At 51.9% G+C, this 26217-nt stretch overlaps 1 protein-coding gene across 12 annotated transcripts in view; it reads right to left on the reverse strand.

Moving 5' to 3' along the window:
* The window catches only part of PLEKHG3 (pleckstrin homology and RhoGEF domain containing G3), a 42165-nt gene extending 17087 nt beyond the window's left edge, over positions 1 to 25078 (reverse strand). For 10 of the 12 annotated variants that reach the window (XM_058655153.1, XM_058655148.1, XM_058655152.1 and 7 more), the window contains exon 1: positions 24879 to 25077. The gene's annotated coding sequence lies outside the window, so the exon portion shown is untranslated. Of the gene's footprint in view, positions 1 to 24878 lie in introns of all 12 variants that reach the window. The other 2 variants (XM_058655143.1, XM_058655142.1) reach the window with 1 other exon arrangement.
* Between the last annotated feature and the right edge of the window lie 1139 nt (positions 25079 to 26217).

Genomic DNA, 26217 nt, shown 5'->3' on the forward strand with positions numbered 1-26217 from the left:
GGATGGAAGAGGCTCCCCCAGGGAGTGGCCCTGTGTCCCAGATGAGCAACATGACGGTGACCATGCCCAGGCTGTGACCAGGGATTCCAGGCCACACAAACCCAGCCCAGCCAGCTCAAATTCACTTTCCCTGGAGAATTCATTTCCCACCCACTAGGAGCAGCCTGGTCCATGGGTTTGGCAGGGAACCAACAATAGCTATAACTGCCATGAAGGCACAGGGCCACCAGCCACCAGAATCGGGGAACCAGACTTGGGCCTAGCACCTGGTCTGGGAGGAAGAAACATCACAGGCACCTGTTTCAGGGAGAGTGGTTTGCTCACATCCAACGGCTCCTGCCTCCCCAGTCCCTGGCATGGCTCCAGTGTCTGGAATGCGACCCCAGATGGCTCCCTCTACACACTGAGCAGAATCGGCCCAACAGAAAGGCTGTCTTGGCCATCCTTACAGCTTCGAGCATACAGGGGGGCACCTCCCAAAAGTCTCAGAGAAAGCAATTTAAAAATGCTAGTGGGGCAGGGGAGTGGCACTGTGACACAGCAGGTATAACTGCAGCAGGTTCAAAGCCTGGCTGTCCTTGCAGTCCAGCTCCCTGTTAATGTGCCTGGGAAAGCAACAGAGGATATCCCAAGTGCTTGGATCACCCTCCCACCTAGGTGGGAGACCCAAAAGAAGCTCCTGGGTTCAGATCAGCCCAGCTCCAACCCCTGCAGCCATCCGGGGAGTTATCCAGAGGATGGAAGATCTTTGTCTCTCGCTCTCTGTAACCCTGCCTTGATGGCTGAGAAAACTGGAAGACGCTAAGCCACTGGTGACAGACAGAGAGGAGGAGTCACAAGTCAGGTCTAAACCATTCCAGGGGGCCGGAAGCAGCAGAAAACGCTGCTTGGGAGCCTCAACAAGGAACACAGCTCCGAAAACCCAGCCCAGCCTTTTTTTTTTTTTTTTTTTTTTTTAAGATTCTTGAAAAGTCAGATCTACAGGGAGGAGAGACAAAGAGGAAGATCTTTCGTCCAATGACTCACTCCCCAAGTGGCCGCAATTAGCTAGAGCTGAGCTAATCTGAAACCAGGAACAGGAGTTTCCTCCAGAGCTCCCTCATGGGTGCAGGGTTCCAAGGCTTTGGCCCATCCTCAACTGCTTTTCTAGGCCACAAGCAGGGAGCTGGATGGGAAGTGGAGCAGCTGGGATGCGAATGGTGAATGCAAGGCAAGAACTTCCGCCACTAGCTTACTGCGCCAGGCCCCCCAGCCCAGCTTTATTTACATTTGTAAAAATCAGGCTTGCAAGCCTTTGGGGGGGGGGGGGGCGGTGAGACAGGGCAGGTGTTAAGAGTAGATATATTTATTTGATAAGACAGTGAGTGAAAGGCTGGCAGGTACAAATCTCCTACCCGGTTGTTCTCTTCCCTTACGCCCAACAGCTGGGACTGGCTCAGGCCAAAGCCTGGAACCCAAACCAGGTCTCCCATGTGGGTGGCAAGTACCCAAGCACGTGAGCCATCATCTGCGGCCCTTCCAGGGTGCAATCAGCAGGAAGACAGAATCAGCAACACAGCCAGAAGGCAAAGCCTCAGCCCTGGGGACATCAGAAACGGGGGCGCCCAACTGGGATCTGAACCACTGCCCCAAAGCCGCCTCTCTAGCCTAACTGCTGACACCCGAAATGTGTGAAGATGGTACGCGTGTGTGTTTTGCTAAGCCACTAACACCAGGGGGATGAGGGGTGGTACATGTTACAGCAGCAGTGAGGAACTGCCACACATGCCACTCTGAACTCTAATGACCAAGAGGAATGTGACGTCAAGTGCCGGTCCCTGTGGGCTCACAGATGCTGCTCTGCCCAACAAGGCATCCCTTCGTGCTCAATCCATGATGGCGGGCAGGGCTTGGGTCCGTGCCTGGAGCGCCTCTCACCACTCCCACATCAGGAGAAAAGTCAACAGTTGTCCGCTCGGGCCAGCGGCCAGTTCCTGCCAACGAATGAGTCTCCTCATTCGTCACTGCCAGCAGGCCTCCACTGCACCAGGAAGCACGGGTGGCTGCTCGCTCCTCCCCTCAGCCATGTCCCCCTTGGCCCCGGACCAGGACCCTGCCACACCACTGACAAAGCGGCCAGCCACACAAGGCTGGGAGGAAGGGCGAAAGGGCCAGCTGGAGAAAGTGGGCTGCCATAAGTCACCCCACCAATGTCCCAGGAAAAGCAATCCACTGGGAAGCGTCACATAGACGAAAGTACTTCCAAAAGTCTGTGGCAAAGTAGGATTCACAAATAACTTTATTTGGGTGCGAACATATACATTTATTTTTTGAAAGCTAGGCATAGCTGTTTTCTCTAACATGGATTTTCCACACTCTGCTATGCAGACCTCTTGTGTGCATGGATTTCAAAACCGTTTTGCACCAAAAATGTCCACTTTCCACCACCTTTTGGAAGGCCCCTGGACTGAAGCCAGCTGAGGGTAACTATTGATCCCACATCAGCACTGCTCACAGCTGGCTGGCTTGACGCGGCTTTCAACACAGCTTGTCACCAACATGCCACAGTGACTGCAGAAGATGGAACAGCCCAAGAAAGCAAGGGAAGATGGAAATTATCCATGGACATCACAGACAGAACCAAAGTTCCCAGAGGTCCCAGCGCTGTCAGTTCAGGTCAAAAACACTCAGAGGGGCCCGGTGGCGTGGCCTAGCGGCTAAAGTCCTCGCCTTGAACGCCCCGGGATCCCATATGGGCACCGGTTCTAATCCCGGCAGCTCCACTTCCCATCCAGCTCCCTGCTTGTGGCCTGGGAAAGCAGGAGAGGACGGCCCAAAGCTTTGGGACACTGCACCCGCGTGGGAGACCTGGAAGAGGTTCCTGATCCCGGCGTCGGATTGGCGCGCACCGGCCCGTTGTGGCTCACTTGGGGAGTGAATCATCGGATGGAAGATCTTCCTCTCTGTCTCTCCTCCTCTCTGTATATCTGGCTTTCCAATAATAATAAAATCTTAAAAAAAAAAAAAAAACACTCAGAGGCCTGCTGGTGACTCAGCCAATTTGGGGACCTAGCCTCTCCATTCAGCCCCTCTAGCTGGCTGCTGCCTTGCAGGGGAGGGGGAGTGTGGGCTTGCTTCAAGGATTTCTGGATGGCTGGGAAGTGGGAGCCACACTTCAACCCTTCAGCATTTATCCTGCCTGGGGCTGCCAGGCATCCGGAGCTGCTTGGTGGCAACAGCCCCTTTAGGGTTCACTGAGTTCCCCACAGAAAAGCCCCACATGTGTGCAGGAATCCCACACAGGCTTCACACACAGGCTGGGCGGGTTTGAACTCTGGGTCCTTCAACTTTCCTGGCTCTGTGTGTGTGGCCTTGGGCAAGTCCCTAGGCTGCCCCATAGGTCACAATCTTCATCGGCAACTAGTGCCAACCTCAACAGGTGTCTCCAGAACTCGCGATGATCCGCAGAAGGGAGCTGGACCTCGAGCGCCCTGCCAGCTCACCAGGAATGGTGGTGGTGAGCGAGAACGCATCAATCTCACTTGCTCCACAAGCACGGGGACAGGAGGGCTGACACTACAGAACAGCGAGTTAACCTGCTGTTTGCAACCCATGTCAGGGTACCAGTTCAAGTCCACTTCTGATCCAGGTCCCTGCTAACACACAAGAGGACAGAGGACACAACTGCCCAGGTACTCGGGTCCCTGTTACTCCCCACATGGCAGACCAGGATGAGAACCTGGCCTCCCAACTGTGGCCTGGCCCAGCCCCAGCTCTTGAGAGCCTTTGGGGAATGAATCAGCAGATGGAAATCTGATCCTTGTTGCTCTGCCTTTCAAATAAATAAAATCTTAAGGAATAATAGTATAAATGTACAATTTAAGTTTGGGAAAGCAGCATGACCCAACCTCCCCCTCCAACCTGGTGTCAACCCATCCGCTACGATGCCAACACGGATCCCGACAGTGACCTTATAAGGGAAAATACAGAGCAATTCAGGTGGAAAGGAAAAGCGTCTGGTAGGCGGATTCAACAGGAGGCCCAGCAGACGATGATGGACAAGTGAGTCAGGCAGCAGTCAGGCGCATTCCTCCGGCAGCCGGGCACTGCAGGGAGCCGGCGAGGGGCAGAGCCAGCAGGGCCAAGGGGCCTGCGCAGGCAGGGAAAGGTGCCAGGGGACAGCCACAACACAAGGCAGTGACCAACAGACACCACCACGACCTGGTCCTTGGGCTTTCAATTCAGCTTCAGGAGGGACACCAAGCAGAGCCAGGACATAGGAAGCAGCAAGGTGAGGAGAGAGGCGATAGTGTTTATGGATTCACCAGTCACAGGAGACCCAAAGGCTGGACCCCACAGAGCTCAGGGCTTCCTGCCGGCGCTCAGCAAAGCAGCCCCGTTCTACTGCCCACCTGCGGTTGCTCACACAGGAAGACAGTGAGCAGGCCTCATGTGCCTCCACTTCCACAGGTCCACTTGGCGTAACACTACCAGTTACCCTTCACACCTGTCAGGATTCACTCACTCGACACCTACTTCCACAAAGACTTCAAGGCGACCCAGGGGAGGCACAAAGATGATTCACAGACAGACTCAGCTATCCAGAGCTTAGACTGCAATGAAAGACAGGTGCATCGGCAGTAGAAGCAGGTGGAGTGCAGTGTGAGCAGTTCCAGGTTGCCTCTGGTGTGGGAATGCGGTTCGGCACTTCTGAGCGTGCTGCCGGGCCCTGAGGACACTGAAATGAGTAAGCAATCCTGTCTTTTGAGGAACTTGCACTCCAGAAGGAAACGCAGCCACAGAAACAGACTCCTTGCAAAAACAACGCCGTCAGGGCCGGGTGCAGAAGTGAGAGAATAAATTAAGACAGGGAGGGGCTGGCAGCACCTGGGAGTCCAGGCAGCTTTTCCAGCAGGTGACAGTCTGGCTGAGTCATGAATGGTGAGTAAGTTTTCATCAGGTGAGCAAGAGATCGGAGGGCAACAGAAGCCGCCACAGGAGCCGGTGTGTGGGAAAGTTCAGGCCCAAGTACCTGGGCACCCAGCAGTAAGATGCAGCCAGGCAGAAAGGGTGTGTGTGACCCTGTGGGCAGCGTGACACACCCAAGGTGTGAGCCATCATCAAGAGCTGCAGAAGTGGGGCAGGTGTAAGAATATGCCCTGAACAGCTAACTGCACTGGCTGGCAGGCACACTGCTGGGGAGGGTTCCAGAAGAAGTCAAAGGCCAGGAAGGCACTGACGGGTCACAGAGAGCTCCCCAGAGGAGAGAGTGACAGGGAGGGACCAGCAGCTAGCAGGAGGACCCACTGCGATGCACTTGAAGGTGAAGAACCAGGACAGTGTGTGTGTGGCCCTACCCGTCACCCTGACCAGAGTAAGGAGGGTAGGTCTGTCTCCACTGTGCCTGTTCATTTCCTCAAATCCCCTAACAGGGCGGGGAAGGCGGGGCAAACAACTCTTCCCAGTCCTAAGCCTCCAGACCTCCAGACCTGCTCCCATCCTGCCCAGCCCTCCCCCAGTTCAGCATCTCCAAGGACCCCTAAAGGTCCTCTCTACCCTGGGCTCTGCCCTGGGGCCGGAGCCAGCAGCAGAGAAATAAGCAAGGTGGATTCTACATGGCAGGCACCTCTCAGAGCACAGGGCACACACCTGCCCCACCCAGCAGGGCTCAAGAGACCCCGCCCAGACGACACCACCTGCACAACCGCCCCCCCTCAACCCCAGCATCCCAGTCACTCGGGCCTCCCGCAGGGAGGCCTGGGAAACTCATCCAACCAGTTTCCCGGGGGAAGAGCGCAGCTTTCTCCTAGGGCCACAGGATACTCAGACCAGTTTCGAGGACAAATAGCAGTCACTGACTGAACCCCAGATTCTAGGCAATAGAGGTTATCCCCAGGAAAAGCAAGGCCCGCCCCTCCCCCTAACCTAGTGCCTGCTGACCCCCAGTGTAGAAATGGTGGCCGAGGGGGATCATCACGTGTGGGGTGGGGGGGTAAAAAGCCCCTTATTCATGCTCCACCAGCAGCTGCCACTTGTTTGATTCAAAACAAACATCCCCTCTGGATTCAGGGTAAAGGAAAGTTCCGGAACAAACGGGATTAACTCTGTTTTCCCCAGCACTGTGTGCAAACTAGGACCTTCTCCAACTCCCAACGGACCAAGCAAGACCCTGCCCGGCGTCACATGCAGTCACCCCCAACAAAGGATCATGGGTTGTCCCGCTGTACCGGGACAAATCCAGCTAAAGCCTCCAGGACACCCAGCGGAAGAAGCTGTCCTCTGTGTGGAAGCCTGCGGCTGGCCTGGTTCCCTGGCAGGTGGCGGAGAAGGCAGTGAGGCTGGCAGTCCCATCCTAGTACCCTAACCGGTACCTACCGCTTTCCTCAACAGGGCTCCCATGGGCACTCGGAGAGGGCCGTGAGAAGCCCGGGAGCGACATCCTCCGCGAGCCAGCAGCCCAGCAGTTAACAGGCCTGGGGTGAGCAGCGACTGCCCCAGGAATTAAAGCGCCCGCGTCTGCCTGTCGCTGTGGGACCTCTGGTCAATAAACGTCCTATTCAGAAGCAGTCCCGTGTGTGTCACACTTTTTGCATTTTTCTCATTCCTCACTGCTGGGGAGGGAAGTAGGGGCTAGCGCCAGAAATGCAGCTTCCCCAGCTGTCACCAGGCAGGTACCCCTCCCCACGGTGGGCACAGAGGAGGCACCCCAGGTCCACCCCAGGCCTGCAAATCTCTCCAGCAATTAGGCACGCAGGACTCTAAAAGTGGCAAGTCAAATACTGAGGACTCCGGAACAAAGCCCAATCATTCACAGTACAACAACAGCTCTGTTCTAGTGGCACCTCCCCCACTAGCCAGCGGGCCCTCAGCTGGTGGACATTAACCCTCGCATCCTCACGGGGCAGGTGGACATCTGGCTTTAGGAGCCCAGCCTGACAGCGGAGGCCCAAGAGGTGGCCAGGACACTGGGCTGAACTAATCATGGCAAGTCTACGAGGTGGACCAGGCCTCAAACTGAACGTAAGTTCTGTGTAGCTCACAACACACGCTCTCCCAGGGATGCATGCAGGAGAGCCAGAGTTTGCTGGAATCTCCATCATCCATACCACCTCCCCCAGGGTTCAAGAGGCAGGTTGCAGGGCCCAGACAGAAAGCACGGATACGGGACTGCCCCTGACATTGTCTGCCCCTTGACAAATTATCGCTGTGTTCAGAACCAGTTCCTGCACTAAGGAGTCCTGGGATTCCGCAGAGCAGTCTCCTGGGGTGTGGGGCGTCACCTGGGGATCCAGAACCCATCTGTGGATGCTTCCAAAAGCTCTTTAGGGACCAGCAGAATACAGTTGGAATGCAAGCTGGCCTGCTCCACCCACTAGCCAATGGCAGGTTAGGGACCTACTGCAAAATCCTAAAGGTAAGGGAGCCCATGGCTTTGGGCCATCCTCGACTGCTTTCCCAGGCCACAAGCAGGGAGCTGGATGGGAAGTGGAGCTTCCGGGATTAGAACCGACATCCACATGGGATGCTGACATGAGCAAGGTGAAAACTTTAGCCACTAGGCTACCCATGCTGGGTCCACCAAGTTAAATTAAAAGAAATTTACATTTGAGGCCCGGTGCAGAAGCCTAGTGGGCTAAAGTTCTTGACTTGCACATTCCGAGATCGCATTTGAGTGCTTGTTTGTGTCCCGGACACCCCGCTTCCCAGCCACCTCCCTGGCCCGTGGCTTGGGAAAACAATGGAGGACGGCCCAAAGCCTTGGGACCCTGCATCCACGTGGGAGACCCAGAAGAGGCTCCTGGCTCCTGGTTCCAGATCTGCACAGCTCCAGCTATTGCAGATGCTTGGGGAGTGAACCATTTATATCTGATTTTCCAGTAAAAATAAATCTTAAAAAAAAAAAGAAAAGAGATTCACATTTGCATAGACTGTAGTACAAACACAGGACACTAAAGAGAAGGCAATGCCTTAAAGGATCGTAAGGAAATACCATGAACAACTAACACGTCAATGAATTTGGTAACTTAGATGACATACAGATTCCTGGACTGATTCAAATCACTGAGCAGCTCGTGAAAAAGCTGAAACTATGGGGGACTACAGCAAGTGAGAGACACGCTCGTCATCTTCAGATTGCCAACAGAGAAAAGGCTCCTGACCTCATGGCTTCCCCCGTCAACTGTATGAAACACTTAAAGCATTAAGACCAATTGTTCCTGAACCCTTCGAAGAAACACAAGAGAAAGGGCCACTTTCCAACTCACTCTGAGCTCTCTATCACGCTGCTGTTCAGACACCACAGAACAGAAAGCTCAATTCTAATATCCCTCGTGAATACAAGCACACCAACACTGACAAACTGAATCCAGCAAAGTAAACAAAGGCGTATGGACTATTACCAAGCAGGGTTTCCTCTGGAAAGCACAGCAACAACCAAAAAAAGCATTTAAAGTATTTCAAAACAACCAGAATAAAAGCAAAAAACATTGATCATCTTAACACACTCAAACATTTGACAAAACCCAACGTCTTCCAGGATAAACGCTCTGCAAACTAGGAAAAGAAGGAGGCAGTTCAATTTTATAAAAAGCCACGTACGTGTATGTCATACTTAATGGAAAGAGTGATACTTTCCCTACTGGGAACAAGTCAGCTCCCTCCTGCCTCGTCTGTTCAGCATGGGACCGACTTCCGGCAATCAGACAAGTCAGAGACCCAGACTGAAAAAGAATCAGCAAAACTGTGGTTGTGTATGACATGATGTCGTACACAGGAAGTCCTAAGCAATCTATTACCAAACTATGAACACAGACTCAAGGGGTCAGTCACGTGGTAGGATACAGAACTGATATACAACAAGCAATCAGTTTCCTATATACCAGTAGTGAATGAACCCAGAGTGAAAAACAGGAAACTATCCTGTTACAGTATCAGCAACAAGAACAAAACAGGGGCCAGGGTTGTGATCCGACTACAGGCATGGGGGTCCACGGCTGCTCCATTTCTGTTCCAGGGAAGCAGCAGCAGAGGCCTGAGCACCTGGGCCTCTGCACCAGCGTGGGAGACCAGCATGAACATCCTTCTCCTGGCTTTGACTTGGCCCAGCCCAGCCCTTACAGCCATCTGAGAACTAAGCTAGATAACAGAGGATCCCCCCTCCTTCTCCGTGTGTGTGTGTGTGTGTGTGTGTATGTGACTATAACTACCATTCAAATAAAATCTTTTTACCAGTGTGGAAAGTAAAGATCTAAAAACAATAATAACAACAATAATAATAATAATAAATAGATTAGAATAGTGAACTTTGTGAAGTAACAATGCTTGACAACTGACCTATGAATTAAATGTAATCTGTTAAAATCTCCACTGACTTTTTTCATAGAAATTGATAAGCCGATATTAAAATTCACAAGAAGGAGCCAGGATTGTGGAAGAGATGTAAAGCAAACATTGGTGATGCCAACATACCACATGGCTACCACCAGTTTGTGTTCTGGCTGCTCCACTTCCGGCCCAGCTTCCTGCTACTGTGCGTGGGAGAGCAGCAGAGGACGGCCCAAGCGCTCAGCCTTCTGTGCACATGGGAGACCCAGGAGAAGTTCCTAGCTCCAGGCTCTGGCCCGGCCCAGCCCTGGCCACTGCAGCCATCTACAGAGTGAATCAGCAGATACTGCATGTGTAATTCTGCCTTTCAAATAAACAAGCTCTGAAAAATACGGAATTCCTATGAAAAGTAAAGGACATTGAAGAGTCAAGACCAAACACGAGTGAAATGAGAGGATTCAGACTTCTCAAGGTCAAAAGTTAGCACAAGCCACGGATAAAGCCTGCTTTCCCTGGCCTCAGGACAGACACATACACTAACAGAATAGGTTAAGGCACAGAAATGAACGCTCACATAGACATCCAACGGATCGTGAACTAGGGGATGGACAACTCATACAAATGCTTTACACTGTGTTCATAGCGGCACAATCAGTAATTGCAAAAACATGAAGCAGCCAAAATGCCCATCAACAGAGGATTGGATAAGAAAGCTATGGTTCATCTACTCCATGGAATACTACTCCGCTATTAAAAAAAACAAAATGCAGTTCTTTGTGGCCAAATGGGCCAAACTGGAAACCATAATGCTAAGGGAAATGAGCCAATCCCAAAAGGTTAAATACCACATGTTTGCCTTAATTTAAGATGATATGATGTTATGTATAACATGTTATGTTTTGAATGTTATATGTTGTGTATAAACTAAAATTGAAGTATAGGTGAGGTGGTCACAGAAGGTGGCTGGGAACTCGCATTTACTTTTAACATATTGTTTACTCATTACTATGTCAATTAATTCCATAATGATGTAAATTTTTGCTGATGGTATGTTGGAGCTTTTAATTGACTGGGATGATACTCTGCTGGCTCTGTCTTCAGACCAGAGAGGGTATACCTAAGAAGCCGTTGAACTTGACTGGACAATAAGATGCTGGACTCTATGTTTGGTATACGCTTGCAATGGGGGAATCTCAACTGAACTTGAGCTGTGGTTACGCAACAAGGGGGAGGAATCCACCATGGTGGGAGGGTTTGGGGAGGGGTGGGGAGAATCCAAGTACCTATGTAACTGTGTCACATAATACAATGTAATTAATGAAGTAAAAATAATAAATAATAAAAAAAAAGAAAAAAAAATAAAGTACTAAGGAGATGACTTTTGGTCAAGAAAAAAAAATGCTTTACAAAATATAGGTATTTTTTTTTTTAAGATTTATTCATTTTATTACAGCCAGATATACAGAGAGGAGGAGAGACAGAGAGGAAGATCTTCCGTCCGATGATTCACTCCCCAAGTGAGCCGCAACGGGCCCATATGGGATCCCGGGGCTTTCAAGGCGAGGACTTTAGCCGCTAGGCCACGCTGCCGGGCCCCAAAATATAGGTATTTTTGAAACCCTTTTGAAGATTCCATTATGTGCAGATTTCAAAGTTTTTGAACCACCACACAATAAAATTGTTTTAATTTCATGTTCCATAACCACTTTTGAAGAACCTGCATATATGTCCCATGGATCTATATCCTAAATACATAAAGAAGCCTATAACTCAACAATAGGACAAACAGCCTAATTTTAAGACTGGCAAAGTTTTTAAATTGACACTTCTCTGAAGAAGATACACAGACAGCAACATAAAACAATGAGTAGAGTGGCCGGCACAATGGCTCAGCTGGCTAATCCTACCCCCTGCAAGAGTCAGGATCCCATAAGGGCACCGGTTTTAGTCCCTGTTGCTCCATTTCCTACCCAGCTCCCTGCTTGTAGCCTGGGAAAGCAGTGGGGAAAACATCAAAGCCTTAAGAACCCACACCAACATGGCAGACCCAAAAGAGGCTCCTGGCTTCGGATGGGCTCAGCTCCAGCCATTGTAGCCATTTGGGGAGTGAACCAGCAGAAGGAAAATCTTTCTCTGTCTCTCCATCTCTCTGTAAAATTTGCCTTTCCAATAAAAATAAATCTTAAGATAACATCATTGGTCATTAGGAAAATGAAAATCAAAACTCTAAGGCCTGGCGGCGTGGCCTAGCAGCTAAAGTCCTCATCTTGACCGCACCAGGATCCCATATGGGCACCGGTTCTAATCCCAACAGCTCCACTTCCCATCCAGCTCCATGCTTGTGGCCTGGGAAAGCAGTCGAGGATGGCCCAAAGCATTGGGACCCTTCACCCGCGTGGGAGACCTGGAAGAAGTTCCTGGATCCTGGCTTCGGATCGGCACAGCTCCAACCGTTGCAGTCACTTGGGGAGTGAATTATCGGACGGAAGATCTTCCTCTGTCTCGCCTTCTTTGTGTATCTTTTTTTTTTTTTGCAATAAAAATAAATAAATCTTAAAAAAAAAAGAACCGTAACTAATTCCACTTCATACCTACTAGTACAACTAAAACAAAATGGAGTAACAAGAGTTGGTAAGCATTCAGCAAAATCAGAGCTCTTGTATAGGTCTGGCAGGAATGTAAAAACAGGGCAGTCCGTAACAAAACAAACAGACAAACAAACAAAAACAAAAAACCAGGGCAGCCTATCAGCAACTATCAGTTTCTCAAAAAGTTAAAAACAGAGCTACTATATGACCCAGCATCTCTGCTCTTAGGTTCATCCCAAGATAATCAAAAATCGGAGTGGACATAAACACCTGGGCAAGAAGATTCAAGACAGCATCACCCCCATAGAATCAAGTCACAGATAAAGAGAGTGTACACCCACAGTGGAACAGCATGCTGCCATGACCAAGAACAAAGCATTGGTAAAACTACAACATGGGCGAACCCTGCAGACAAACAAGGCCAAGGAAGCTGTACACAAAAGGCCACATGTGGGCCAGCGCTGCAGCTCAGAAGGCTAAGCCTCTGCCTGCATCCCCAGTGGGTGCCAGTTTGTGTCCCAGCTGTTCCACTTCTGATCCAGCTCCCTGGTTGTGGCCTGGGAAAGTAGCAGAGGATGACCTAAAGCTTTGGGATCCTGCATACACATGGAAGACCCAGAAAAAGCTCCTGACTGTGGACTTGCTCAGCTCCAGTAGTTGTAGCCATTGGGGGAGTGAACCAGAGGATGGAAGATCTTTCTGTCTCTTTTCTCTCTATAGCTCTGCCTTTCCAATTAAAAAAGAAGAAAAAGAATTAGGAAGGAAGGAAATCTTAAAACAAAAGAAAAGAAAAAACCACATAGGCCATAGTTTCATTCATTTGAAATGTCCCAAATAGGGCCCGGCGGCGTGGCCTAGCGGCTAAAGTCCTCGCCTTGAAAGCACCGGGATCCCATATGGGCGCCAGTTCTAATCCCGGCAGCTCCACTTCCCATCCAGCTCCCTGCTTGTGGTCTGGGAAAGCAGTTGAGGACAGCCCAATGCATTGGGACCCTGCACCCGCGTGGGAGACCCGGAAGAGGTTCCAGGTTCCCGGCTTCGGATCGGCGCGTATCAGCCCGTTGCGACTCACTTGGGGAGTGAATCATCGGATGTAAGATCTTCCTCTCTGTCTCTCCTCCTCTGTGTATATCTGGCTGTAATAAAAATGAATAAATCTTTAAAAAAAAAAAAAAAAAAGAAATGTCCCAAATAGGCAAGCCCTGAGAGTCAGTTGCTACCTCTGGCTGGGTGACATGGAAAATGGGAAAGAGGGAGAGGATTTCTGAGTATACGGCCTGCTTTACAGGCGACACAAATGTCTTAAAGTCGGACAGCAGTGATGGCTGAACAGCTCTGGATATACTCAAACCAAAGCCATCTACACTCCCCACGAGTGAACTTAACACAGGTGAAATGCATCTCAACAACAAGGCGCAGGCCAGGAGGGAGGGAGGGAGTTTCTCAAAGCAGTGTCAGCCTGAAAATGAAGGACTACTGAATAACCAAAGCTGGAAAACAATGGCTATTTATCTGGAAAAAAATGAACTTAGTTCCACCATACAAGGTTGAACAGTTTCTCCACTCTGGTGATGTGTCACCTGGAACACCCGTGCGGTAGCCTAGTGGCTAACTCCTCCCCTTGCACACACTGCGATTCCATATGGGCGTCAGTTTGTGTCTTGACTGTTCCACTTCCCATCCAGCTCCCTGCTTATGGCCTGGGAAAGAGTGGCGAATGACCCAAGTCCTTGGGACCCTGCACCTACATGAAGACCCAGAGGGAGTTCTTGGCCCCTGGCCTCGGATCAGCTTAGCTTAGCTCCAGCCATTGTGGCCATTTGGGGAGTGACCCAGCGGATGGAAGATCTTTGTCTCTCCTTCTCTCTGTAAATCTGCCTTTCAAATAAAAATAGATCTTCAAACAAACAAACAAACAAAAAACACTTTCAGGAAAACTATACTGTAAAAAAAGCAAAACAAATTTAAAAGAAAACACCAATTTTCTCATGAAAAAATAGTATTAATAAGGTCAAAAGAATCCATAGGGCCAGCATTGCAGCAGATCGCATTAAGCCACCACTTGCAACATCAAAATCCCACATGCGACACTGCCATCCCGTGTCAGAGCGGGACGAGACCCTGGCGGCCTCACTTGTGTCCCAGCTCCATACTCACTCACTTGGCCAGGGAGAAGACAACCACATCTAGGGTCCCCTGCCACCCACGTGAGACCCAGCTGGAGTCCGAGTTCCTGGCTTCAGCCTGGCCCAGATCTGGCTGCTGCAGCATTTGGGGAGTGAACCAGTGGATAGAGGAGCTCTCTTCCTCTACCTTTCAAATGACAATACATTTTTTTTAACAAAATTCCACATATTTATGTAAAGCATCTAACATGTAAAATTAAATATATATATGCTGTGTGTGCATATTTTATAATTCCTACAAATCAACAAGAAAGTAAATAATGGCAACTAAGAAAGGCAGAATTGTTTTTTATTACTTTTTAAAGGTTGTTCCTTTGCCTTTCAAATAAGTCAAAGAGAAAGATATGGTGGCAGGAGACCGAGTACCCGAGCCTGGTTTCCAGGAGCAGTTAGCAGGGAGTTGGATGGGAAACAGAATGGCTGGGTCTGAATTCCAGGAATGCCATATCCCAGGTGGTGGGTGGCTGATCCCTCCGAGCTACCCTGCAGGCTCCAGGTCAAAGGACCTCCCACCTCCAACACCCTCAGGGTGGGGCAGCAGGTGGGACAGAGAGGAGGGCGGTTCCCACATTCCCTTATAGAATTTGAATCCTGCAGATGTTTTGCCTAACTAGAAGACTGTCCTTATATCAAGGCCAAACACAAAGAGTAAACAATTCACTAATGAACATAAGTACTCATCCCCACACATAACCAAATTGTTAATTTAATCTTAAAATGAATTTTAAGATGGTATTTTACACCCATCAGACTAGAAGGGACAATCCAAGTATTAGCAAAAAAAAAAGTCTCTCAAAGTCCTGGTAAGAGTATACATGATGGGGGTCTTATTTTTCTTACTCTAAGTGCAGTAATCCCAGGTCCAGCGTACACACCTGACAAGATGGCCATGCGGATATTCAACACAGCCTTGTCTTCAACATGGCCTGGTTTAAAACGGTGACATGACGGCACAACGGATATCCCAGAGCTGTAAACTGAGTGAACCAGATTTACATGACCAAGGCACTTTCCCAATGCTTATGCAGAAATGGAATTAAATGACATTTATTAAAAATAAGACACATTTAGTACAAAAACCTTTTTGAAATCATGTACCTGGTTTTTTTTTTCATAATACACATTTCCTTGAACCTTTTCAAGTTCTCCTGTATGTCATAGTTAAAATGCCAGAATATTCTAAGCTGCTTACAGACAGCAGTAGAAAGTACAAAAACATACAGAGGAATGATAAACACCATAGTCCAGATGTTACTGATGCGGCGAGAGATGGAAGACCAAAAGATCAGGGAGAAAAGCACAGGGGAACAGGCTTGTAGCTCTGCAGTCAGGACGTCCACACCCCATGCGTCCCGGTCCCAACCCCACGCTCAGCTTCACCATCCATTCAGCTTCCTGCTAAGGTGCACCTTGGGGAGGTGGCAGGTGGTGACTCAAGTGTTTGGGTTCCTGTCACCCACACAGATGACCCAACCCGGGCTGACTTCCTAGTTCCTGGCTCCCACCTGACCCAGCCTCAGCTGCTGCAAGAATTGGGAGGGTAAACAGTAGATAAAGATCTGTTTCTCTCTTTGAAATAAATTTTTAAAAAAGAAAACCAGGATGCTTCCAAGTGGCATATTTTGTCTTTAGGAGAGAAGCAGCCGTGGTGCCATGAACGCCGGCCTGATTCACATGGCCAGTGGAAACAGAGGTAGGTCCCGGCCACTCTGCATAGCAGGTGGACAGCAGGTGGACAGTTAGCACCGTGGCTGTGCGTAGCAGGGAATGCAGGCAGGGAAACGGCACTGCTGATGGAGAGGGGCCAGGAACTGCTCGAACTGCAGCTTCTCCCTGTCACTTTGTGGCCTCAGAAAGTACTGTGTGGTAGCCAGGTGGGTTCCTCGCAGCTAAACCCACCAAAAGCACTATCATTTCCACCCAGGTAAGCGCCTTTTGGGATAAATGGAACTCTTGGGGCCGGCACTGTGGCATAACATTTAAGATTGCCAGCTACAGTGCTTGCTGGTATCCCCTTACAAGTGCTGGATCCTGTCCCAGCTACTCCACTTCTGACCCAGCTCCCATCTAATGCACTTAAGAAAAGCAGCAGCAGATGGTCCAAGCGCCTTGGGTCCCTTCTATCCATGGAGGAGACCCAGAAGAAAGCCCCTGGCTTCAGTCATTTGGGGAGTGAACCAGGTCATGGAACCAGGTCCCTCTCTGTAACTCATTCAAAAAAAAAAAAAAAAAAAAAGAAAAAAGCTTGAGAAGATGCTGGTTAGCCCTCAGTTTGTGAAGGCAAACTCTAGCCACTATACTCACCTTTTATTCTTACTAGAGAAATCTACATGGGAGTGATCCCAGGCAAGTTCTCCAACCCCGCAAACTCAGGTGATGGTCTACTAGGGGGAATGCCACTCCTGTTGCCTTGCTGAGACCACTGGTCAGGTTATTACCTAAGTATCAACATCTTATGAAATTTTAACCCATCTGACTGGGAACCTTTTAAAAATAGGTCAACAATTTCCCTGCTTCCTCCCTAAACAGGCCAGGAAACATAATGTAACATTATCTCAACGACTGAAGATCACAGTCACCAGCAAATGACCCATGACCTGGGCCCAGCACAATGGCACAGTGGCCAAGTCCTCACCTTGCAAGCACAGGCATCTCATATGGGCACCGGTTCGTATCCCGGCTGCTCCACTTCCCTTCCCAGTTCCCTATCTGTGGCCTGGGAAAGCAGCAGAAGATGGCCCCAAGTCCTTGGGACTCTGAACTCACATGGGAGACCCAGAGGGGGCTCCTGCCACCTGGCTCCAATTGTTGCAGCCATTTGGGGAGCGTAGCAGCAGATGAAAGATAAATAAATTCATTTGTATTGGAAAGTCAGACATACAGAGAGGAGGACACACAGAGAGGAAGATCTTCCATCCAATGATTCACTTCCCAAGCGGGCACAACTGTCAGAACTCAGCCAATCCAAGATCAGGACCAGGAGCCTCTTCTGGGTCTCCCACGCAAGTGCAGGGTCCCAAGGCTTTGGGCTGTCCTGGACTGCTTTCCCAGGCCACAAGCAGGGAGATGGAGAGGAACTGGGGACACTGGGATTTAATCCCAGTGCGCGCAAGGCAAGGATTTTAGCCCCTAGGCTACTGCGCTGGGCCCCCCCAAATAAGTAAATCTTAAAAAAAAAAATTGATGGCCCTGAAGCCCAGGTGTGTCAAGTCATTCCCCCAAACCAATGAGCACAGATGCTCCACCGGAACTGCCTCTGCCCATCTGCTTGCTCTCAGTTCCCCAGGCTTCCTCTCTGTGCTGGCTCCTCTACCCTCCTTCCGTATCTACTGTGGAATGGCAAAGATGACGACATAGCTATGTCAGAATCAAACTGAGTCTTGGGAGGCTAGTAAGAAAAAAGAAATGCACGTTAAGCTTCTGCCCAAGGCACCAACACCCCATACAGGCACTGGTTTGAACCCTGGTTGCTCTACTTCCGATTCAGCTCCTCACTAATGTGTCTGGGAAAGCAACAGAAGATGGCCTCATGGCGCGGTGGCCTAGTGGCTAAAGTCCTCACCTTGAACACACCAGGATCCCATATGGCTGCCGGTTCTAATACCAGTGGCCCCACTTCCCATCCAGCTCCCTGTTTATGGCCTGGGAAAGCAGTCAAGGATGACCCAAAGCTTTGGCACCCTGCACCCGCATGGGAGACTGGAGGAGGTTCCAGGCTCCTGGGTTCGGATCGGCTCAGTACTGGCCGTTGCGGCTCACTTGGAGAGTGAATCATCAGACGGAGGATCTTCCTCTCTGTCTCTCCTCCTCTCTGTCTATCTGACTTTGCAATAAAAATAAATAAAATCTTAAAAAAAAAAAAAAAGAAGAAGAAGATGGCCCCAAGCACGTGGGCCCAACACCCTGTGGGAGATCCGGAAGAAGCTCCTGGCTTCAGACCAGCCCAGCTCTGGTCATCAGTTTCAGGAATGAACCAGCATAAAGATTCTCTGTCTCTCCTCCCCTCTATGTGACTCTACCTTTCAAAAACAAGCATAGAGACTTGATCCTTTAGCTGATACGAGACCAACCTGGGCTGAGAGACACACTTTGGAAAGCAGGGGGAAGGAATTAAGACACGTGGGAGTAGGCATTTGCCCACATCTCACAAGGTGAGTGGTGGGGGGGGAGGGTTCAAGTTCAAGGCCCAGCTTTGCTTCAGCTTCCTCCTGGTATGCCTTGGGAGACAGCAGGATTCCTTCCTGCCACCCCCATGGGAGACCCAGATAGAATTAGCTCCCAGCTGCTGCCTGGCCTGGCCCAGTCCTGACTATTGCAGGGAGTGAGCCAGCAGGCAGGAGCTTCCTCTCTTTCTTTCAAATAAATTAAGAAAAAAAAAAAAAAAGATAAAAAAATGAAAACATTTTAAAGAAAAAAATAAATAAAAAATACTTACAATGAACTTCTGGAAGACCCTTGCATTTCAGAATTTCTGTATCAAACTAAACTTATTTTTGTTCCATAAACTTTCTGAAGTATCCTTACTTGTAGATAAGCAAGGTGGGCAAGTTCTGGATAGGGGTTTAGGACCAGGGAGATACTGTAGGGTGGGACAGGACACATCCAACGCTATGAACACACCACTCGGGGTCCTGCACGCATGGTGGCCACCTCTGCCGCAGCCTAGTGACTCAGGTGCCGAGGCCTGCAGGTGGCCAGCCCAGCTGGCAGCGGGAAAGTCACCCAGAGGCACACCCTGGGCACTTGCAGACAGGAACAGGACCTCCATGAGAAGCAGACAATTTCAACACACACAGGGTTTCCCTTATTTGAAACTATTTCTTGAAATCCCGCTATACAACAGGAACTGGGGATGTAGGAATGAGTAGAATGGCCTGAGGCAGAGTGAATGCTAGCTGCTCCCTGTTCCCTAAATTCCTGCTTCTGGTATGTATACACACACACACACACACACACACACACACAACCTGAAGAATGGGAACTCAGGTTCTCCTCACGAGATGCCTCCAGCCCATTCTCAACAATCTAGCAAGAATCAGAGCAACCTCTAGAAACTTCCAACTATTTTTTTAAGACTGCAATGCAGAACCCACCACCTCTAGCACCTTCCTCATAGTCTGCTCTAATGAAACAGAGAGTAACCTTTTTTTTTTAAGACTTATTCTTATTGGAAAGTCAGATATAGAGAAGAGGAGAGACAGAGGAAGATCTTCCGTCCAATGATTCACTCCCTAATCGGCCACAATGGCTGGAGCTGAGCCGATCCGAAGCCAGGAGCCTCTTCTGGGTCTCCCACGTGGGTGCAGGGTGCCAAGACTTTGGGCTGTCCTGGACTGCCTTCCCAGGCCACAAGCAGGAACCTGGATGGGAAATGAAGCCACTGGGATTAGAACCAGCACCCATATGGGATCCCGGGGCATTCAAAGCGAGGACTTTAACCATTATACTATCACGCCGGCCCGAGGGTAAACTCTTAAAAACCCCATTCTTGAGCTTAAATCAGGGCCCCTCTCAAAAAAACAACCAAGAAGAGCAGTGAAAGATGGCCCTAATCCTTGGACCCCTGTCCCCACACTGCCACATGCACGACTAGGAGGAACTCCTGGCTCCAGAACAGTCCAGCTGTGGTCATTGTGGTCACGTGGGAAGTGAACCAGAGAATGGAGGGTATCTCCATCTCTATATATAAATCTGCATTTCAGATTAAAAAAAGAAATGAACATGCACAAGTTTTTTAAAGTTCTAGAAAAAATAATTTAGCCAGGCAGTTAAGACACTCACATCACATTGCAGAGCACCTGGGTGCAATTCTCAGCTTCTGTTCCTCATTTCCAGCTCCCAATTACTGTGATGGCTCAAAGAATCGTAATCCTGCCACTTCCATGGGAGATCCAGACCGAGGCCCTGGCTCCTGGCTTCAGCACGGCCCCAGTGCAGGCTCAGTGTTGAAGGCATCTGGGGAGTGAACCAGGAGATACCTTCTACCCCCTCCAGCTGTCTCTTTCTCACTCGCTCTGTGCCACTCAAATAAGTTGAAAGACACGTACAAGGAAGTCTTTAAAACATTGATGGAAAATGCATATTAACAAAAAAACTGTGATGCACGGCCTTAAGATATCTGGCAGCAAAGTAAACTTTCAATTTCACTTTCTACAAATTCACTGTCATCCTGTCAAATTTCCAGATGGCCACAGCCCACCCAGGACTAGACAGGACCCCCACCTACCACTGCCTTCTTCCCTCTAACCTCAAGGAACCACAGCATAAGAGCTCCAGACCAGCAGGATTCCAGGACCCCAGCAGAGCCCATCCCGCCCTGCTGAGCACTCTGGATTGCCTGGAGTGCCAGACGGGAACAGAGATGAGCAGAGAGAGCATGGCTTCTATTGCCAAAGAGCTTCCCAATCAAATAAAGACGACAGAGCCAAGACCCAGGCAGCCGCTGGCGGCTGAGCTGCTGTAGGTCTCTAGACAGACCTCCTGCAGAGGATACGTTAGCCAAGCCTACCTAGTATCCTGTAGGCAACCTGACATCTCACTCACACAGACACACACCACAGCATGGGACAGCTTGAGGAGAACATGTTAGCCAAGCCTATCTAGCAGCTTGAAGGCCACCCTCTGACACACACACACACACACACAGACACACGCACACTCTCCCTCCCTCCACAGGTGTGGGAAGGCTTGTAGATGACACGTTAGCCAGGCACACTGTCTCTCTCGTAACACAGAGCACAGGACCCCTTGGGGACTACTCCCTGCAGCTTCCCAGGAAGCCAGCACCCATCCAGCTCTTACCGCAACTCGCAGGCCTGGAATTTCTCACAGCACCTGCCTCGGAAGGGGCTGCCCAGGCCCTGAGAGGGATAGGTCTGCCGATGACCACTTCCCCAGGGCCCCACCCTCCACACCCAGCCCGCACTTCCTGAGCCAGGGCAGGCTCCCCAGGAAACGCCTCACCAGTTCACCGCAGTTCTGTCAAGAGCATTTCAGAAGCCACTCAAGTCTCCAGCTCAGAGAGAGCCGGGCTGGGCAGATCAGCCAGCAGGCAGCAGCTCCAGGCCCCGACTGGACCCCTCTTCCCTTGCTCCTCTGGGTCCTGGTCAGTGAGCCCTGTTAGGTGAGCTTGGCAAGGCTCCTCCATCCCAGCACCTCCATCCCAAGCCAGTCACCCTCCTAGACACTACACCCACACCTACGGGCTCCCCTCCCTGCCCCTTCTCTCACCTTCCAGCCCGGCTTATCTAGTTGAGGCTGGGGGAAGGGCAGCCAGCCTTCCCAGCTGCCTTAGGTCAGGGACAAAGGTGTGATTCATGGAGGCTGATTGGAAGAGGGGGAATTCCAGCACCAGGGGACGGTCAGGGTTCCCCACATGAGTCCATCCCACAGGAGGAGAGGCATGCCCCTCGGAGGCCAGCTGTCCTCTACACCTGCCACCTAGGGCCAAGCAGAAAAGGTTCGCTGGCTAGGAAACCATCACCGGGACCTTGCTCTCCACCCCACACTGGAATAGATGCTTTTCAAGTCTTCAGTGCTACGCAGGCAACATGTGGCCCACTGCAGTAAGCTAAGCATTTGAACGTACACTCTCACCGCACTCACCCTCCAACGCCCCCTGAAATGGGCCCGATGACTAACTCCTTTTTACGGGTGAGAAATGCCAGCTCCAAAGACTTGAGCTCCACACAACAGCCGCGGGGCTGCGGGCAGGCTGGGCTTTGAACCCAGGTGTGTCTAACTCCCAAACCCCGCTGGGGAGGGCCGCTGCCAAGGGGATGCTGGAACTGGGCGTTCCGGATGGAAAATCAGACACGAAGGAAAACGCGAGCCAACTTCCAAAAGCTCATGGAAAATGCAGGGTTACGTCAGTGCAAGAAATCCCTGAAACCCACAGGCAGGTTCCATGAAGAAGCCATGAATGTGAAAGTGTTTTCCTCAGGGAGGCGTCGCCTGGCTCCTGGCATCTGTCATCTCTAACCCACAGGGACCTTATCACCTTTCTCGGCTTATCACTGACACTCCGCCTCAACACTGACCTTCTTGGAGTGCCAGCTGCCTGAAGCCAGTGGTGCCTGGCTGGCTCTTCAGCCCGCTGCGGGGCACCCAGCATGTCAAACACAGTAGTTACAGAGTCAATCACTGCTGAATGAATATAATACAATTCAGTGGCAAGCATGCAGGAAAACCTAGACCAGAAGACACCCTGGGAGCAACCTGACTAGGGGCTAGTTGTGGCCCCACCCCTTACCAGGAGGAATTCAGGGTCTGCTCTGACACAGGGGCCAGGAGACCCTTCCTGCTGACTGCAGGAATTCCCAGCCCAGGACTGCTGCTGGGCAGGCCTGTAGCCCCAGAACAAAGGGCTGTGGACACACAGCTGGCCAGAGGAGGCGGTTGCAGGGAGCAGCCTGGCCAGGCCAGAAGGGCAGCCAGGGAGGAAAGGGGGGGAGAGAGCACAGAGGAGGAATGGCAGGTAGCACCCAGCGGCCCCTCAACCCCCTCCCCCAAACAGACTAGTCAGAGGGCGCTTCACAGCTAGCCCTCCAAGGCCAGGGCTGCAGCCTGGGCCTGAGTGTGGAGGTGGAGGGGCAGCTGGACCTTCAAGCTCTGGTCCACCCTGAGGCCGCGGCCTTTGGCCCCCTGTGGTGTAAACACAGTGACCCTGAGATAGCTGCGGATTTGGTAAGGCAAATGTTTACTCTGGAGCTGAGAAAGCCCCGGGCAGGCAGGCGGGGTCTAAGAATTCCCCCAGGACTCCCACTCTCTGCTACCCCCTAAAGCCCCCCCCCAAGGGACCCCTCCTTGCCTGTGAGATCCCTACCACACCCTCATTAGGAGGAGTCTGAGTCAGGACAGATAAGTGAAGGGGCCAGGCCAGGCTGCATCAGGCAGGGAGGAAATCTGAGCTCTGGCCTCCATGCGGCCAAAAGGGACCCCAGCTGACATCACCCCATCTGTCTGGGCTCCCTGTGTAAACAAGGTGGCCAGCTCATCCTGGGTCTAAGAGCTCCAGCCGCTCCATCAGTCTTTGATGCTATGTGGGGGTTAGTCAAGACCAAAAACCTGTGCTGGGCTACCTCCCCACAATGAGGGCAATACCCAATGTTTGTGGAAGGAGCAGGTATCTAGCACGGCTGTGAAGACATCCGCAAACCATAGCCAAGTCACTCCCATCCAGCTTCCATCCCGAGAGGTCCAGCCTCAAAGAGCTGGATCCTGAGGCCAAGCACCTTGAGGGCTTCAGCTTCACAAGTTCAGCCTCTACCTAAGTGCCAGCATCTCACAGGGGCACAGGTTCGAGTCCCCACTGCCCCACTTCTGATCCAGCACCCTAGTAATGCACCCGGAAAAACACAGGATGATGATCCGCAGTGCTTACACTCCTACACCCAGATGGGAGAACTAGATGAAGTTCCTGGCTTTGAACTGGCCCAGCTCCAGCTGTGTGGCTTTGGGGGGGCATGAACCATTGAAGGGAAGCTTTCTAGGTGTGTGTCTCTCTTGTTCCTTCTCTGTAGCTGTCTTCCAAATAAATAAAACACGGGGTGGGAGGGGGACGGTGGGGAGAGCTGAGTCCTGGACATGCAACCCGTAAGATCAGAACTGAGTTCCTGGCTTCCGGCCGGGATCGGCCCCAGCCCTATCAATTGGTATTTGGACAGTGAATAAGCTGGGGTTCTTCAAAAAGTTCATGAATATGTGTACTAGGAAGAACTATGCATGATGCCAAAAAGACCGGGGTTGTGTACCTTTCAGGAAGTAGTGATGAGGAGCAGGACAAGGGTGCAGGGGTGGAGATGGGCGGGCAGAGCACAGGACAGGACAGCATAGGACAGGAGCCTGAGGGACGCACAGCTCTTCCTTCCAGGGTTTGGCTCCCTATCATCCTCTAACTAAGGCAGCGGCTGTGCCCTCTGGGAATTCCCATTCTTCTCCTTGCTTACTACTTCCAGGGCAAGGACCAAGCGGCTGCGGATGCCCGGGGAAGGGAACCCTGAAAAGTGACGCAGTCTAGGGGTCGGTGGATGCACTGCTATCCGTGCAGCAAACGACCTCTCCCACAGCCGCTAACTCCTCCCGGCTCCGGCGCGCGCCCTAAGCCACACCTCTCTGGCGTACAACCTTTTTACATTTCCCGGGCCGTGCTTCCTTTTGTTTTCCAAAGTAGCGCCCAAGAGTCGACGCAGCTGCCTAAACAACTTGGAAAATTTCTCGCCTCATCAAGGCGTCCTCAGCCAAAGGGCTGGCAGCGGAGGGCAAATAACCAGTCGATTTCGGCAGTGGGCGAGGTTCAGGCGGCGGGTGGGACCCAGCGGCCTCCGAGCTTTCTGGGCTCCCCGACACCTTCCTCCTTCCCCGGGAGCTGAGATTTCCCACAGCAGGCTAGCGAGCCCCGGAGGAGGGGGTTTAGGGGGGTGGGTCTTGCGGAGGGGCTCCAACCCGTGCGGCACCAGAGGTTCGCGACCTTCCGCGAAGAGTCCACCCCGCCCGGGCCGGCGAAAGCGGACGGGAAAGGCTTAGCCTCACCGCCGGCGCGGGTTTCCAGCCTAGCCACCCGGCTCTTTCGCTCCTTTTGTTTCCGGGCTGGACGCAAAAAAAGTCTCCTCTTGCCCAATCCTCCCGCGCGCCCTAACCCAGGGCCGGGACGGTCGCTCGAGGAGGAACCAACGCGGCCAAGGGCCCTTCCTCGGCACGAGGCTGGCGCAGGGGGACCCCCTTCCCTCGCTTCCCCTCCACACTTCACCCCGCCACTTGGCCGGCTGCACGAGCAGCAGCGGGAGAACTGAGTGACACTCACCGAACGGTCGCCGCGCGCTGCTCCGGACGCTCAGGGACGCTCGGCACTGCCCAGGTGGCGGCGCGACGCGGGCGCGAGTTTGAATGTCGCTCTCGGAAGGGGCTGTGGCTGCCGGCCACCCCCGCCCTGCGTCCGCGCCTCCAGCGTCCCGAACGCGTCCCAACTGCGCGCACAGCCCCCGGGGACCCCCCAACCCGCGCGCCGCTGCCCAGCGCCCGGCAGGAAGTGGGGGCCAAGCCGGGCCGGAGCTGCCGCGGGAGGGAGGGAGGGAGGGAAAGAGGGAGGGAGCCAGGGAGGGAAGGGCGGCCCAGGAATTTTTCCAGGAGGTGGAGACTGGGGCCCGCGGCTGGAATCCAGCGATTGGCGGCTCCGCGGGGGCCCCGGGGAACTTTCGGCGCGCTGCAGGCTGGAGTCCGGGCCCAAGGCTGCTAGGGACGGCGGGACTCTGGCGCGGCTAATGATTAACGGCCGCAGGTGGGGCGAGCGGGGCCTCTCCACCTGCGCTCAGGTACCGGGACGCACTTGGTGAAGTCACCTGGTGTCACAGCCACCTGGAAGCGCCCTGGACAAGTCGCTACACCCCCGCCGTCTTCACTAGGCGGTCAGGGGGCGTCGCGCCTAACAGAGGGACCTTCAGCCCCACTCTCCCTCTCCAGTGAACTCGGATTGGTCCGGATATAAACGTGTTTCTCCCTATCCTACCACAGCCTCTTCTCTCGGCTTTTCTGAGAACAGCACGTCCTCGACCCCCTTACAGATGTCAAGCCAAACCTCAGAGAAGCTCCCAGGGACGAGATAACGCTTCTCTTTTGAGGACGAGCCATCAGGGACTGTTAGATGGGAAAACGAGATGCACAAAGCTGATTCCAAAACGGACGCGGGGTTCTGTCTTGAGGCCTGTCACCGAACACGTGCGCGTGTAAAAGCGCACACCTGGAAAGGGAGGAAGGGGCGACGGGGACGGTGGGGAAGGGGCTTTCAGTGAAAACAGGTTAGCTGTTTGCTCAACAGCCTAAACCTAAAACCTCCTAATAATTCTTCCATAAAGACCTTGGGGCGGGGGCAGGAGATGACTTTGTCGGCCAAGCCGTGACTGAAGTCCCAGGTTGGGGTGGGCGTAGGGTTATCATTTAGATCCTTGGGGGAGGAATGACAGGCAGGGCGTGACTGAAAGCCACACCGCTGCGTCTGTTTGCTGTCCCTGTGTATACACGTGTGTGTATAGTAAACGGCGTAGAGTCCTTGTTAAAACCAAAACAAGTACCCCGCCCCACCCCCACCCCCGCGGAGGGAAAAACGGAAAGGAAAAAAACTGCTCCTAGCTAGGGTAAACTCCAGG

Source organism: Ochotona princeps, chromosome 26 (assembly GCF_030435755.1).
Source record: "Ochotona princeps isolate mOchPri1 chromosome 26, mOchPri1.hap1, whole genome shotgun sequence".
NCBI lineage: Eukaryota > Metazoa > Chordata > Mammalia > Lagomorpha > Ochotonidae > Ochotona > Ochotona princeps.